Raw genomic sequence first — 13967 nt, 5'->3', positions numbered from 1 at the left:
ACCTCCAAAGCCAAGGAGGGCCTTTTCTAATGGTTGGTTATGCCTTTCGGGTTGGAGAATGCTCTTGAAACCTTCATGAGGTTGATGGATGACATCTTGCGGCCATTCACCAACTCATTTGTAGTGGTATACTTGGATGACATCCTGATCTTCAGCGAGAGTTGGGAAGAGCACCTCCACCACATCTGACGAGTTCTCCAAACACCATGACAACATAAGCTATGTTCCAATTTGGAGAAATGCACTTTTGTCATTACCCAAGTTCAGTATCTAGGGTACATTATTGATGAATGGGGGGTGCATGTGGATCCAGCGAAGATCCAAGTCATTCAGTATTGGTCATCTACAACCACTCTGATAGAGCTCCACAACTTTCTATGTCTTGCTAATTTCTACTTCAGGTTCGTGTTGGAATTCTCTCATATCACTTGGCCCTTGAGTCAAGTCACCAAGGGAGGAGCGAAAGAAATTTTATTTTATTTTTATTTTATTTTTATTTTATTTTTATTTATTTATTTTTATTTTATTTTTATTTTTATTTATTTTTATTATTTATTTATTTTTATTTTATTTATTTTTTTTTTTTTTTTTTTTTCTGAATCTCAACAGAAGGCATTCACAGAGTTGAAATATCGACTATGCTCAGCACTAGCACTTGCATTACCAAACTTACAACAACCATTTGAGACAAAGATAGATGCCTCTGACTATGCTATTGGGGCAGTCCTTACTCAACACATACTTCTAGTGGCATATCATAGTGAGACACTTTCAGACATAGTCCGAAAGTATCCCACTTATGGGAAAGAGATCTATTCCATTGTGCAGGCCTACTGAAAATGGAAGCATTACATTTTGGAGAAGGAAACAGTCATAAACACAAACCACCGACCCTTGTAGTTCATACAAACGCAAGGGAATTTGCAGAATGATCGCCATCAGAAGTGGTCCACATACCTGCAACAATTTCGTTTGAATATCAAGTATAAGAAGAGAAACATCAATAATTTTGCAGATTTCCTTAGTCGGCCACCGATCATGGCGTTAACCACCGTGCTCAACTCTTGTGGGCACGAGACTTCTAATTGGCCACTTCTCTACAAAAGTGACCCAGAATTCGGCCACACATACGAAACGCTCTTGGAGGGTCAACATGTTCTAGATTTTCACCTCCACAATGCCCTGTTATGCCACCTGCATCACCTTTGTGTACCTTCAAGCGAGAGTGCCAAGATGATTTGGGAAGCACACTACAATCGTGCTGCTAGGCATTTCGGGGTTGAGAAAATGGTGGCACTACTGCAGAAGTATTTATATTGGCCGAATCTTCGACAAGATGTTTAAAAGTACATTAGATCCTGCATTGCCTGTGCCATTTCCAAACCGACCATCAAGAAGCAAGGCCTCTATACTCTGCTGCCTACCCCTAGTCGACCTTGGGAATCCGTCTCCATCGATTACTTGTTGAGCCTTCCTTCTACTAATCATGGAATTGACTGTGTTTTTCTGGTCATCAACAGATTCTCGGAGGTGGCCATTATGGCGGCTTGCAAGAAGAACATCACAGCAAAAGCCACTGCTAAACTCTTCTTTGAATGAGTGTGGGTACACATTGGGATCCCACATTCTATCATCTCAGATCGGGATAGAAGGTTCCTCAGTACATTTTGGTCTAGTCTATGACCGATGCTGGACACCAAACTCACTAAGTCCACAACTTTCCATCCCCAAACTGATGGCCAGATAGAGGTCGTCAATAGGATGATCGTACACATTCTACACATGTAAAAGTCAAAGTATCCACGTGTTAGCCTCCTGCTGCAGCAGGTTAATCATATTTCATGATCAATAGTTTTACATGCCAAATATGTCGTGCTATGCATGCTCCAATGCTCCATATTTGCTACAGATGGCCAAAAAGTATCCACAAGAGTAGGCTGGTCTAAGGGCCACTGTTGTGTTCCAATTTTGATTAAGCAATCCATTTTTGGTTTGAGGCAGTTTTTCAGTTGGAGGTACTCAGGCTGGAGTTAACTAACATCTTTTTTTCTCATTACCCTTATTATGTAACTCCCTATTAGTTTTTCCCTCCCCCTATTAAAATCATGTATATAATTCCCCCTATGTAAATTCCCCTCCCTGGCATTATAGCCATACTTTCTACTAAGTTCGGTAAATCTCAGTCCATCTGGGACTGTTTTTAGCCCATCCGAGTCATTGAGGAACTAGTTTGACATCTGGTCAGCTAGCAACCTCTCCCTTAACCCTAAAAACCCCCAAAAAACCCATGTTTTCACCTTCCCCTTGTAAAATTTCACCCCACCGCTGTAAAAACCCCGCAAACCCGTTTTCCTAAGTCTATAACCCGCTGCGCATATTAAATTCAGAATATTCCTGTGAATATTCCCGCCCGTTAACCCCATATCCCATCGCTTCCTCCGCCAGCCGTCCGATCCACAGCCCCACAGATCTACGGCCGGCGGGCATCCTTATCCCCGACGCGCTCGGCCTTTAACGTCCGGGAGTTCGGCGGTTTTGCCGCCGTACTCCCGCCACGCGTCAGGCACCAGGTTGTGGCGGAGCCCCTCCCTCCGAAACCACCATTCCCCATAAGCAGTGCGCCGCATACCGCTTACTGCCCGGTGACGTCACCAGCCCACGTCACCCCTGCATAGTCAACAGCCCACGTCACCCCCCTTGTACAGTCACTCGATGAGTCACCTGCCTGTGTGGCCTCCTGCCACATCACTGCCACGTGTCCCACCACCGTACCTGCCACATCATCGTCCGTACGAGATGACATCATGCTGATGTCATCCCGCCACGTTGTCATGCTGACGTCACCCACCGTACAATGCTGACGTCATGCTGACGTCATCAGCCCTTTTTTGACGCAGAGGCGCGGAAGTCGCACTTCGGAGCCCCAGAATCGAATTCTGAGGCAGTTTTTGATGAGCGATTTGTGCCTAGCGCAAATCGCTCATCGCAGGTTTTTTTGGGCCAAAATGGAGAATCTTCAGAGAATCTTTAGGAATCTTCGCTCCATGCAGCCCCAGGAAGCCCGAAAAGGCGCAGAAATGATCCGTTTTCTTCACAGAGCATACCAAAATGATCAGAAGACAATTCTAGATGATACAGAGGCCGAACAACGACCATTTACTGGTGATTAGACACGCAGCACAGCAGATCAGCAACCCAGATTTTGTCAGAGAGTATCAGTGGAAGAAAGGATGCCAGAAAGAATCAGTCATAATTTTTTAGGGGCTTGAGGCACCTGAACATTGATGAAGCCCCCAGAAAATCAAATCGATAAGCATCAGCCCATCCTTGCTTTCAAATCACCGTCAAGACATTTAAGGCACCAGGACAGCAAGAAAGCATAAACCCATACCCATTTATTGCAGAAAGCACTGCAGCAAGCCACCGAGGACAGCATCATTCATTCAATTTTGACACATTGACCCTGAGCACGGCCCGAGACATTCTTTGCATTTATTTCTAGATAGGATTAGATCAAGTAGTCATTTTTATGACCTAATTAGGTCAAGATTTAATAAAGGAACTCTGCAGAGAGTTTTTCCCTATATATACCACCCTCTGTATAGTTTTAAGGGTGGGTCAATTGATAATTTTCACTAGAGACTCGCTGTGTATACCTGAATTTTTCTGTAATCAAAGATTGCTTAAAGCTTGGAGAGCGAACTGTCTGTTGTTGATGAATGTGTTGAAGAGTTGAAGATGGAATTCCTGCGCTACGGCCTGAAGCAATAAGTGCCTCTTATCTTTGTTTATGTGTTTGCCATTATCTAAATAGCAGGAAAAAAGAATAGCCTAGAATTAGTTTAAATACTCTCTATGCTCGATTCCTGTTGTTTCTTGATGTTTTCTTCTGAATGAATTGGTTATGAACGTTGAATTCCTTCTGGCTCATGTTTACCCCAGTTCACCTGTGCTGGCCAATTATCTAGGGATTCTTAACTGCTCCTAGGTAGCGCCTTGTTGTTTCCTCTGCTAATCTGTTGGAGAGATTCTTAATTGCCTCTCTTTCTTTAGCATTCTTGCCATCCCTTGAAACCTGAAAGCTGCTTCTGCTTCAGTTATCTTGCTCCATTTTCCCCTCACTGTTATTAAGGAAAGACAGCAGCAGTTCCCCCTCCTTGACTCAACGCCCAATGGTTTGAAACATTCAGACTATACTCAGCCTCTATACCTGAAAGTGTCAGTTTTCCCACCAAAACTCAATCAAAACCCTTGTGCATCATAACTAGCCTAAAATCACCCCCTTCAACAAAGCTAAATCATAAAGAGAGAGCCCTCTCTGACTGCAGGCAGGCTAGGGCCTGCAGTCCAAAGTTGGTTTGTGGTTACCTCGGCCGTATCCCTTTAGGAGTCAAAAGGGACAACCTGAGTGATAACATAATGGCGACTCCGCTGGGGAGATGAATCATGTGTCTATTAGTGTAAATCCTCAATTTTGACCAGTTCGCCTCGTTTTCTGGAGAAAGTGTTCCCTTTTCTTCAGGGTTTTTCATGTTCAGCTCTAATCTGTGACGGTGGACAGAGATCAGGCACTTTAAGGTTACATCATCCACCTGGCGGCTCCACATCATCCTCATAATAAAGACTCCGCTTGAGAAATGAACCCGAAGGAATTATATAAGCAGATCAGGTTCTTGATTTGGATGATCATCCAAGAGACCATGTTCTTTCTCTTGCACCAAATTTTGTTGTGCATATTGTACTTTAAAAGCGATTTTATGTCATATTTTTGTGTTTTTCCTTTGGAAGAGATTGTTGAAAAGCCTCCTTGCACATCAGAGCAGCAGCTTTCAAATGTTGTTGAAGATCATCATACAGTCAAGGAGGAACCAAAAATAGAGCCATTGAATATCAGATTGAGGAGGACCCAGAAGCAGAAGCATATGACCAGATGATCCAAGTGGATCCCCTGCCTCTTTGTTTTCAGCCATCTGAATTATTCAAAAAAGAAGAAAACCAGCAGCCCGCACAGATCAGTCCGCCCCTATTCGAGGCAGATTGTAATAAATTACAAGCACCTCTGCAAGTACTGAATGACCTATCCGCTGGCAGGCAGAATAATGAAAGAGATCAGTGCACGTCGCCATCAACAGGCTGCGAGGCTCAGTATCGAGTTGTCAATGATCTCCCGGCTCCAAGGCATGGTAGTGATCCTGAACCTTTGTACAATTCTTTAATTCAGCTAAAAAATTGTATATATATGTTGCAGGATAGTTTTGTACAGCATTTAAACACCGCAAAGGAGGTCAGTAGCTTCCTGATCTTCTCAAAGATTGACAAAGCCATAAAAAATTGCAAAATCTCAGTTGATGTCACTAGCAAGCATAAGCAGCAAAGCCCACTCATGTTATTATTACTTAAGTGGCTGCATTGGTTATTTCACTTCACCTAATAGCAAAGTAAGTGCTGGTTAGGGTAGGTAGGTAGGTAGGATCAATAAGGCAGCCATCCAAGAGAAATTTGCAGAACACAGTAACAATTGAATACAAGGCAGTCTGACCTGCTGTTCTTGACTTTTCACAAGGAAAAGCCATCCCCAAGTGGAGCCACTGTTAGCCTCCTGCTGCAGCAGGTTAATCATCCTTCATGATCGACAGTTTTACATGCCAAATATGTCGTGCTATGCATGCTGCAATGCTCCATATTTGCTACAGATGGCCAAAAAGTATCCACAAGAGTAGGCTAGTCTAAGGGCCACTGCTGTGTTCCAATTTTGATTAAGTAATCCATTTTTGGTTTGAGGCAGTTTTTCAGTTGGAGGTACTCAGGCTGGAGTTCACTAACATCTTTTTTTCTCATTACCCTTATTATGTAACTCCCTATTAGTTTTTCCCTCCCCCTATTAAAATCATGTATATAATTCCCCCTATATAAATACCCCTCCCTGGCATTATAGCCATACTTTATACTAAGTTCGGGAAATCTCAGTCCATCTGGGACTGTTTTTAGCCCATCCGAGTCATTGAGGAACTAGTTTGACATCTGGTCAGCTAGCAACCTCTCCCTTAACCCTAAAAACCCCCAAAAAACTCATGGTTTCACCTTCCCCTTGTAAAATTTCACCCCACCGCTGTAAAAACCCCGCAAACCCGTTTTCCTAAGTCTATAACCCGCCGCGCATATTAAATTCGGAATATTCCTATGAATATTCCCGCCCGTTAACCCCATATCCCATCGCGTCCGCCGCCAGCCGTCCGATCCACAGCCCCGCAGATCTACGGCTGGCGGGCATCCTTATCCCCGACGCGCCCGACCTTTAACGTCCAGGAGTTCGGCGGTTTTGCCACCGTACTCCCACCACGTGTCAGGCGTCGGGTTGTGGCGGAGCCCCTCCCTCCGAAACCGACATCCCCCATAAGCGGTGCGCCACATACCGCTTACTGCCCGGTGACGTCACCAGCCCACGTCACCCCTGCACAGTGAACAGCCCACGTCACCCCCCTTGTACAGTCATTTGATGAGTCACCCGCCTGCGTGGCCTCCTGCCACGTCACTGCCACGTGTCCCACCACCGTACCTGCCACGTCATCATTCGTACGAGATGACGTCATGCTGACGTCATCCCGCCACGTCGCCATGCTGACATCATGCTGACATCACCCGCCGTACAATGCTGACGTCATCAGCCCTTTTTTGACGCAGAGGCGCAAAAGTCGCACTTCGGAGCCCCAGAATCGAATTCTGAGGCAGTAGCGCAAATCGCTCATCGCAGGATTTTTTGGGCCAAAATGGAGAATCTTCAGGGAATCTTTAGGAATCTTCGCTCCATGCAGCCCCAGGAAGCCCGAAAAGGCACAGAAATGATCCGTTTTCTTCACAGAGCATACCAAAATGATCAGAAGAAAATTCCAGATGATACAGAGGCCGAACAGCGGCCATTTACTGGTGATTAGACATGCAGCACAACAGATCAGCAGCCCAGATTTTGTCAAAGAGTATGAGTGGAAGAAAGGACGCCAGAAAGAATCAGTCATAATTTTTTAGGGGCTCGAGACACCTGAACATTAATGAAGCCCCCATAAAATCAAATTGATAAGCATCAGCCCATCCTTGCTTTCAAATCACCGTCAAGACATTTAATGCACCAGGATAGCAAGAAAGCATAAACCCATACCCATTTATTGCAGAAAGCACTGCAACAAGCCACTGAGGACAGCATCATTCATTCAGTTTTGACACATCGGCCTTGAGCACGGCCCGAGACATTCTTTGCATTTATTTCTAGATAGGATTAGGTCAAGTAGTCATTTTTATGACCTAATTAGGTCAAGATGTAATAAAGGAACTCTGCAGAGAGTTTTGCCCTATATATACCACCCTCTGTATAGTTTTAAGGGTGGGTCAATTGATAATTTTCACTAGAGACTCGCTGTGTATACCTGAATTTTTCTGTAATCAAAGATTGCTTAAAGCTTGGAGAGCGAACTGTCTGTTGTTGATGAATGTGTTGAAGAGTTGAAGATGGAATTCCTGCGCTGCGGCCTGAAGCAATAAGTGCCTCTTATCTTTGTTTATGTGTTTGCCATTATCTAAATAGCAGGAAAAAAGAATAGCCTAGAATTAGTTTAAATACTCTCTATGCTCAATTCCTGTTGTTTCTTGATGTTTTCTTCTGAATGAATTGGTTATGAACATTGAATTCCTTATGGCTCATGTTTACCCCAGTTCACCTGTGCTGGCCAATTATCTAGGGATTCTTAACTGCTCCTAGGTAGCGCCTTGTTGTTTCCTCTGCTAATCTGTTGGAGAGATTCTTAACTGCCTCTCTTTCTTTAGCATTCTTGCCATCCCTTGAAACCTGAAAGTTGCTTCTGCTTCAGTTATCTTGCTCCATTTTCCCCTCACTATTATTAAGGAAAGACAACAGCAGTTCCCCCTCCTTGATTCCACGCCCAATAGTTTGAAACATTCAGACTATACTCAGCCTCTCTACCTGAAAGTGTCAGTTTTCCCACCAAAACTCAATCAAAACCCTTGTGCATCATAACTAGCCTAAAATCATCCCCTTCAACAAAGCTAAATCATAAAGAGAGACCCCTCTCTGACTGCAGGCAGGCTAGGGCCTGCAGTCCAAAGTTGGTTTGTGGTTACCTCGGTCGTATCCCTTTAGGAGTCAAAAGGGACAACCTGAGTGATAACACCACGCACATGGGATGAGAGCCTCCCTTATGTTCAACACAGCTATAACCGGGCTCTCCACAGCTCAACTGGCCATAACCCTTTTCAGGTGGGCTTGGGATTCTAGCCACTATGTCCCATTGATGTGGCCATACCATTTGTAGCTATTCAAGCAGATTCGGATCATGTCCAGTTCGAAACTGATAATGCAAGTAGCTTCATTGAGCACACCAAAAATATCTACGAGTAGGTCCACGACATTTGGGAGAAATCAAATGCCAAGTGCAAGCAACGACATGATCAACATCGGGTGCCACACACGTTTCAGGTGGGTGACAAATTCTAGTTGCATTTGCAAAAGGAGCGCCTTACCGGAGCCTATCGGAAACTCAAACCACTCCAATATGGTCCTTATGCCATTACCAAGGCCATGGGAGACAATGAATTTGAGCTCAGTATTTCCCCATTCCTTGGGCTGCACCCAGTGTTCAATGTGGACCGACTTCGACCATACTTTCCAGCATTACTAGACACATTCAACATTGCAGAACAGCTCACACCAATAGAGTTAAATCCAGATTGCATGGAACAAGAAGTAACTGATCGGATCATAGACACATAGATCAAGCACTCTCACCAGTAGAAGATCCAACTGTATCGATTTGTCAAAGCAGGCCAACTCCTTCACCAGGGTAAGTGGCTTGCTAGGGACCATGTTCAGTAGAAGTTTCCTCATCTCATGGAGGAACTCAACGCAATGGGGACCATTGTTTCCTAAGGGGAGAGGAATGATCCAAGGGGATATTGGTGGCTAACTACCAATTCCACTTAGACCCCCACCATTGTTTCTTTCAGTTTTTCAGTTTCCTTTATTGTAGCACAGTTTACTATTTTTAGCAGTTTTTAGAGTCCTAAACTTTCGAAATTATTTTGAGGCCCTAAATGACATTTTTTGGAAATCTACCATCAGCTATTTTTTTATGGACTCTTCTTTTTTGTCAGATTCCTCGAAGAGATCATTCCAACACGGTATCATGTGCATCAAACGAAAATAATATGACCAAGTCACGACCCCGGGAAGTTAGCTATCCAACTAACCCTAATGGGGCCCATAAACTCTTGGTGCTACATCTCCTTGAGTTAGGATTTTGGTTGTTTAGGGTTTGCTCTTATTGTTAAATAATAAAAAGGCCCTTTAGTTTTATTGTAATTCAGTTCAGAGGCATGTAGCCGCCACATCTCTTCTCAGAGATAAGCTACCATCACCCAAGCTCCTTTATTTCCACTTTTGTTTCTAAGCACATTTCAGTATTTTACATTAATGAATTGAAGTATTATTTCTGATGCATATTTGTATTTATGGTTATGTCTATAATTTGTTGCATTCCTATTTAAATCCATATCACCCTCCCTCCATCTCTCTCTCCCTCTCTCTCTCTTTCCCTCTCTCTGTCTCTCTCTCTTTCCATATCTCTCCATCCCTCTCTCTCTCTCTCCCTCTTCTCCCTCTCTCCTTTATCCTTCTCTCTCCCTTTCCCCCTCTGCCTCCCCCTCCCCTTCCCCATCTCTTTCCCTCTCCCCCTCTCACTCTCCCTCGTCCCCTCTCTCTCTTCCCCTCTCCCGCTCACTTCCTCTCCCCCTCCCTCCCTCTCTCTCTCTCTCCCCCACTCTTTTTCTTTCTCCCCCTCTCACTCCCACTGCCCCTCTCCTTCTCCCCCTCTTCCACTCTCTCCCCCCATCTCTCTCTCCCCATATCCCTCCCCCTCTACCCATATCCATCTTCCTCTCCCCCTCTCTCCTCCTCTCATCCCACGCATCTCTCTCCCCCTCTCTCTCCCCCACCCTCTCTCCCTCCCTCCTACTTCCTAGTCCCCTACTCTCTCTCTCTCCCTCTCCCCCCTACTCTCTTTCTCTCTTCACCTCCCTCACCCTCCCTCCCTCTCTCTCTCCCCCTACCACACCCCCTCTCTCCCCCTCACTCCCTCTCTCTCCCACTCTCTTCCCCCCCTCTCTCCCTCTTGCTCCTTCCGTCTATCCCTCTCCCTCTCCCCCTCTCCCTATCCCTCTTTCTCTATCTTTATATTTCCCTCTCCCTCTCCTCTCTCCCTCATCTCTCCATTTATATCCTTCCCTCTCCTCCCTCTCTCCTCCCTCCTACCTTCTCCCTCCCCCTTGCCCTCCTGCTCTCTCTGCCCCTACCCCTCCCTCTCCTCCTCTCTCCTCCCTCAGCCCCCTCTCTCCCCCCGCCCTTTTCTCGTTGTCTCCCCCTCCCTCTCCCTATCTCCCACTCTCTCCCCCCTTCTCTCCCACCCCCCTCTCCCTCTCCCTCTCCCTCCCTCTGTCTCCATCTCCCTCTCCTCCTCTATTCCCCTCCCTTTCTGCCACTCCCTCTCCTGCTCTCTCTCTCTCTCTCTCTCTCTCTGCCACCCCATCCCCCTCCTCCTCTTTCACTTTCTCCCCCTCCCACTCCCTCTCCCCTTCTACCACTCTCTCTGCCCCCGTATCCCTACCCCTCTCCCCCTATCCCTACCCCTCTCCCTCTCTCCCCCCCCCTTTTTCCCCCTCTCTCTCTTTTCCTTCCCCACCTTTGTTCCCTACCCCTCCCTCTCCCCCTCCCCTTCCCTCCCCCTCCCTCTCCCCCTCCCCCTTCCCTCCCCCTCCCCCTCCTCCTCCCTCCCCCTCCCCCTCTCTCCTCTGCTATCTCTCCCTCTCCTTCTCTCTCTCTTCCTCTCTCTCTTCCCCTCTCCCTTCCTTCTCCTCCCGCCCCCCTCTCCCCTCTCTCTCACTCTCACTCTCACCCTCTCCCTCCCCTTTGCTCGCTCTCTCCCCCTCATTCTCCCACTACCCCTCTCCCTCTCCCCCACTCCCACTCTCTCCCCCCCTCTCTCTCTCCCTCTCCCTCCCACTCTTCCCCTCTCCCTCTTCCTCTCCCCCCTCACCCTCTTCCTATCCCCCTCTCTCTCCCACTGCTCTCTCTCTTTCTCTCCCCTCCCCCATGCTCTCTCTCTCTCTCTCTCTCTCTCTCTCTCTCTCTCTCCTTCCTCCTCCCCCTCTCCCTCTCCCTTTGTCTCCCCCTATCCCTCTCTCTCTCTCTCCCTCTCTCCATGTCCCTCCCACACACACACTCTCTCTCTCCCTCTCTCTTGCCCCCCCCTCTCTCTCTCCCCCTTTCTCCCCACTCACTTTGTCTCCCCTCCCTCCCTCTGTCTCCCACTCTCCCTCCCCTCTCTCTTCTCTCTCCCTCTACCTCCTTCCCTCCATCCCTCTCCTCCCTCCCCCTCTCTCCACTCACACTCTCCCTCTCTCTCCCTCTCTCTCATACCTCCCTCCTCTGTCCAATTCTATCCATCCCTCCCTCTCCCTTCCCTTCTCCCTCTCCCTCTCCCCCTCCACCTCTCCCGTCATCTCCCCTTACCCCTCTCTTGCCCTGTCCCCCTCTCTCGTGCTCACTCTCTCTCTCTCTCTTCTGCCCTCTTCTCCTCCCCCTCCCACTGCCCCTCCCTTTCCCTCTCTCTCTCTCTCTCTCTCTCTCTCTCTATCATTATGCCTCTCCTCCCTCTCACCCCCCCACTCTCTCTCTTCCCCCCTCACTCTCATTATCTCAACCTAAAGCACGCCATTTAACAAACAAAAACATAATCATCATTATCATAATCATATCATTTAACAAATACAGTCCACATCATGTAGCAAACAAAAACATCTTATCCATTAGAAATGAATAATAATCATATTATCTAAGAAACAAAATCATTATATCATGTAACAAACAATAAAGCCAATACATACATAAATATCAATGTTATGTTATCTAACAAATATATCATATTATAAAAAAATGAAATTTATGGGTACATTTAAACAAAAAAAAAAAAATTAAGCCTCTTTTCACATTGAAATAGACAAACACATCCATTTCACATATTTTATAAAAATAAAACAATTCTACTGATGAATAAATTATTTTATATCATCCAATTTCCAAAAGATAAATAATTACATGTAATAAAATAATACAAAGATATCCTTTCACATTATAAACAATAAGTTACAAGTCAAAAAATATTTATACAAACAAAAATATAACTTAACAATTCAAATATAATAATTAACTAAAAAACTCATTCACTAATAACTATATAAATATAAATCAAATACCATAGAGAGGAATAACTTTAATTATATGGTAATAATTTAATTTGCTCTATAAAATAATTTGTTATAATTATTTATTAAATAAATTAAATATTTAAAATATATATATGTAATGACCCCGGTAACTTGTAATTCTAGATAATTACTGTGGTAAAAACAATATGAGTGATAACTTGTTATTATTAAAAGACATTGTTATTTTTTGAAAGTAAATATAATGGACTATTTTGCACATGTGTATGGATGAAATGCTGGCAGCCTCCAAAAGGAGGATTTTCTATTAAAAGAAAACTAAATCAGTTATGAAACTGAAAAACAACTGCCTCTCACCCAAGGAAAAGTCCTGGGAGGAAAACCTCTGGGCTGTTGATGAACAGGCAGAGGAAAGATTCCAGAGAGAGAGAGCAGAGTGGAAAAAGTGGGTTAAGTCTGGTTGTGATCAGATAACCCAGCACAGTGGTGCATGAGTCTTGTTGAGGGCTGCAGGCCTGCAAGACGGCTCGAGGGGAGAATCCAGTGCAAGTGGATCTCAAGGTTGGGAGGTTAAGAGCAAAAACATTGCAGGTGACTTTTGAAAGTAAGGACTTCAGTAGCAGGGATAACCAGGTACGCTTCCTCTAGTTTGGTTAAAGAAAAAGCACAGGTATTTAAGAGTACAAGTAGATACAGTAGTTGTATTATTTCTTTAAGTTATTGTGGTATGATAGCTAGGATGAAATTACGGTTTCTTTTCCAAGAAGCTGTGATGGAAGGTGTGACTGTGTCACATCTGTAGAATGTATTCATTTAAGCTCGCACAGTTACAATGTGCTCAGCTTGGAGCCAACTAAGAACTGTGGAAATGGTATGAGGGAACAGTATCAATTAACAGTAGGAAAAATCAGAGTAATAAACTAAACAGAAAACCTTAATATTGCACGGATCTGGAGAGTAAAGATCTGAGAAACCGGGAAAAGCCGAGCTGGCTATAAATATTATACTGACACAGAATCTGAGTTTGCATGTAAACAGTATCAATGCATAAGTCAAAACTATAGTTACGAATTTAACCGCGTGCAACTGTTCCTTAAATTAATGCTGTGTAAGCCGAACGAGATAGTGTAAATGAAATGTTTATACAAGAACGTTACGGTATTAACCGGTGCCGTGTGAGCATATATATTAAATAAAACCAACAACCCAGAAGCTATACTATCATTTCAACCAATAGCTGTATAGCGGAACGTTGACACGGAAACAGTGATATAAGAGAAGCATTATAAAGCTAAAACATTGACGCACGTCAAACCCTAACCTCAGGCTTGGGACCGGTTACATTCATAGGCAACAAGCCAAAGTATCTGAGCATACTGTACAGGAACCAAGATATAGCATCGAACAAAAAACATTAAGTAAGCACACAGTCGAATAATAGCCATATTAACCTACTAGTTGAGTTACGGCAAAGACTGTGCGCGGAAGGGGTAAACCCTACATTCATCATACGAATGCAGGACTAACCCTTGTCGCCGTATAAATATGCATATAAGAATGTGAACCGAACTGTAGAAAATCAAGTACAAGTAAAACCTTACGGAACTAAATCATAATAACCCTATTGCAATAGAAATACCATAACTGTAAATGTTATCGAGTATTGGAAAGGAGCGGCAGCG

The sequence above is a fragment of the Pinus tabuliformis genome, chromosome 7, assembly GCF_031772625.1.
Source record: "Pinus tabuliformis cultivar Carrire ecotype Pingquan chromosome 7, CPIR1, whole genome shotgun sequence".
Classification (NCBI taxonomy): Eukaryota; Viridiplantae; Streptophyta; class Pinopsida; order Pinales; family Pinaceae; genus Pinus; species Pinus tabuliformis.
This window is presented reverse-complemented; position numbering follows the sequence as displayed.